Here is a 4104-nt window from a genome sequence, read left to right on the forward strand (position 1 = left end):
ATGATTTTTTGACAGTATTAATCAGGGACATGATACAATTGCCACTGTTCTGTTTTTTACTGTTAGAGCTCCAAAAGAAAAGGGCCGTTGGAATTATTGTGTGAGTCCAGTCAATGTAGGGGCAAAGTTAAATCCACAACATAGGACATATTCCATTCTGTACAAACCTTTTACTTTTGTGACCACTTGGAAATGTAGGTTTTATTCAAAAATTGGATTGCAGGCTTCAGAAAACAGACACAAATTTAGTGTATTATTATATCCTTTCAGGTGTTTTATTTTTGAGATAACTACAGGAAATCGTTTTTAATTAATAGAAATTATCGGGAACAAATTAAAAGATTGAACGGCTTTTGAAGACACGCACTGGTAAAGTTTCTCCACTAGATGGTGATCTAATTTAAATAATGAACTGTTATTGAACTTGCATGTTGATTTTGTTGTAGTGCATCCCTGTGTAAATATTTGAATGTTCTATAGTCACCTAACAACACAAAGTGAAACTGATGCAGATACTAAATTAACTGTCCTGTAAACGCAAATCGATTGTATTTTAGTCTGTTAGCAGTGTGTGTGAATTAATTGTGAAAAAGCTCGATGTAATCATGGAAGTACAAATAACAATACCATGGGAAAATGTTCCCATACTGTTCCTCAATGTTAGATGTGTAAAGCATGTTTTTTAGAGATATCTATTTATGCATTTATATACCTTCACTCACTTGGATGTTGTAAATTTGTTATCTCTAATCAAAATTAACCAGACTCTGAATGCACGTGTCTGTAAATAGTACAAGATAATATATATATATATATATATATATATATATATATATATATACACATTTCAGTATCATATGTTAATAACTTTGAAATTAGATAAATGATCACATGCAAATGCACTTGCTTTGAGAATTTCCTATGGTGACCATGCTCATGAAACTATATTACTATAGTAACACACACACACACGTACGCACACGCAAACAAACGCGCGCGCACACACACACACATGCGCACGCAAGCACACACACACACACAGGCACACACACAGGCTACTTCTTTCTCTTTTGAAACTCACTGATAAAATTATATTATGAGCTGACATCACTGGTTCAAAAGTTGATTTTTGTCAGTGTTTTAAGTGGTTGTTAATTTAATTCTTCATTCCCTAAGGCCATTCACCTTTGTTTTCTTTACAGTTTTTCTCGATTGCTAACACACTAAAACTGGTTCTTTCAGCAAAAACTCCCAAATGATTACTTCAGCTCTCAGAGGACCAACACATCTCTCAAAACTAAAAACAGTTTTCACTTGTTTTAACACATGCTGCAAATTGTCAAACTTTTTCTGCAAATCTCTACAAATGCCCTCATTACACACTGTGCTTATGCAACAAACACTAGCAGTCAAAACATTTAACTCAAGTCATCACAACCTAAACTCAGGTAGCACACCTTTCTCAAGGTACAAACACTTGGAAGCAAAATTGTTAACACACCAGTCACCAATCATCAATCACCAGTCACCAATCTCAGGACCAATAAATTAGGTACATGTACAGTACTATATTTATAGAGTATACTATGATGGTCTACCTGTCCAGTACAACAGTACTGTATGGTAATGTAATGTGTGTACTGTAGTGCCCTGCTGTAAATTACTGTATGCAAGGCATGTCTTTCATTGTGGCAAAGTGTGTGTACACTGCATACTCTAGTACATACCTTACTGTATTTAGAATATATATACAATGTTTTTTTTGTAGAGAATTTTTGAGCTTGATGCTCTGGCCGAACCCCACGAATACGTCTTTGTTGATGAGGCGGGGTTTAACCTGACAAAGGCGGAGAACAGTAAGAAATATCATTGGTCAGCGCGCCATTGTTGAGGTGCCAGGACAACGAGGAGGCAACATGACCCTATGTGCCACCATCAGCCAGCGGGGCGTCCACCCCTGCCATGCTACCCTGGGACCTTACAACATGGCACACCTCCTTGCATTCCTAAATAGCATGGAAAACAACATACATTAACAGGAAGGGGAGCCAGGGCAGCCAGAGCAGTCCCACTATGTTGTCATATGGGACAATGTCAGTTTCCATCGTGCTGCTCTGGTTCGTGCCTGGTTCACTGACCATCCTAGATTTTCTGTTTTATTTCTGCCTGCATATTCGCCATTCCTCAGCCCTATTGAGGAATTTTTCTCTGCATGGCGGTGCAGGGTGTACGATCGCAACCCTTATGTGCGGGAAAATCTCCTGCAGGCCATGGAGGAGGCCTGTGGAGATATTGCACTTGAATCCATCCAAGGGTGGATTAGGCATACCAGGGCATATTTCCCACACTGCCTTGCACGAGCTAACATCATGTGTGATGTGGCTGAAATTTTGTGGCCTGATCCAGCCCACAGACAAGATGGCGATCAACCTGGCAATGCTGAGTAGTGTGTAAACTTCTCTAAATTGCAGTTTTGTTTTTTTTTTGTTTTTGTTTTTTTTGTGCTGCACATACTTTTGAGTTCCTTTTTTGAATACTACTCTCTTGAAATTATTACTTTTTTTGTTCCTTTTTTGTTCCCCACTGTGATGTGTACTGTATACTGTATTTCAACTTTTCAGTACTGCAAATAAAATATTTGAAAAGTTGCAACTCCAGACTCACTGCGATAAAAGGTTTTTGCAGTAGTGCTTTGAATTTAACTCACTGGTGTGTTACGGGTAATCTACATTGTCTGTGATTTTGATGGCTTAAGTGTGTCATATGAAGTCAAAGTTAATTTTGATAGAAGAGTATATGTTTTTGAGAAGAGAATTTGAGTTTGGCATGGATGTTTGAGGTTTGTACTGATTGATGTGTAGTTTTGGGATTGTGTTAATAGTTTTGAGAAAAGGGGGAATTGTTTCATAAAATGTATCTTAGCAATAGAAAAAAACTGTAACATGGAAAAAAACATACATCAACAGGAAGGGGAGCCAGGGCGGCCAGAGCAGTCCCACTATGTTGTCATATGGGACAATGTCAGTTTCCATCGTGCTGCTCTGGTTCGTGCCTGGTTCACTGACCATCCTAGATTTTCTGTTTTATTTTTGCCTGCATATTCGCCATTCCTCAGCCCTATTGAGGAAGTTTTCTCTGCATGGCGGTGGAGGGTGTACGATCGCAACCCTTACGTGCGGGAAAATCTCCTGCAGGCCATGGAGGAGGCCTGTGGAGATATTGCACTTGAATCCATCCAAGGGTGGATTAGGCATACATGGGCATATTTCCCACGCTGCCTTGCACGAGCTAACATCATGTGTGATGTGGCTGAAATTTTGTGGCCTGACCCAGCCCACAGATGAGGTGGCGATCAACCTGGCAATGCTGAGTAGTGTGTAAACTTCTCTAAATTGCAGTTTTTTGGGGTTTTTTTTGTTTCGTTTTTTGTGCTGCACATACTTTTGAGTTCCTCTGTTGAATACTACTCTCTTGAAATTATTACTTTTTTTGTTCCTTTGTTTGCTCCTTTTTTGTTCCCCACTGTGATGTGTACTGTATACTGTATTTCAAAAGTATTTCACTTTTCAGTACTGCAAATAAAATATTTGGAAAGTTGCAACTCCAGACTCACTGCTATAAAAGGTTTTTGCAGTAGTGCTTTGAATTTAACTCACTGGTGTGTTACGGGTAATCTACATTGTCTGTGATTTTGATGGCTTAAGTGTGCCATATGAAGTCAAAGTTTAATTTTGATGGAAGAGTGTATGTTTTTGAGAAGAGAATTTGAGTTTGGCATGGATGTTTGAGGTTTGTACTGATTGATGTGTAGTTTTGGGATTGTGTTAATAGTTTTGAGAAAAGGGGGAATTGTTTCATAAAATGTACCTTAGCAATAGAAAAAAACTGTAACATGGAAAACAACATACATCAACAGGAAGGGGAGCCAGGGCGGCCAGAGCAGTCCCACTATGTTGTCATATGGGACAATGTCAGTTTCCATCGTGCTGCTCTGGTTCGTGCCTGGTTCACTGACCATCCTAGATTTTCTGTTTTATTTCTGCCTGCATATTCGCCATTCCTCAGCCCTATTGAGGAAGTTTTCTCTGCATGGCGGTGGAGGGT

Source organism: Anguilla anguilla, chromosome 15, assembly GCF_013347855.1.
Source record: "Anguilla anguilla isolate fAngAng1 chromosome 15, fAngAng1.pri, whole genome shotgun sequence".
Lineage (NCBI taxonomy): Eukaryota > Metazoa > Chordata > Actinopteri > Anguilliformes > Anguillidae > Anguilla > Anguilla anguilla.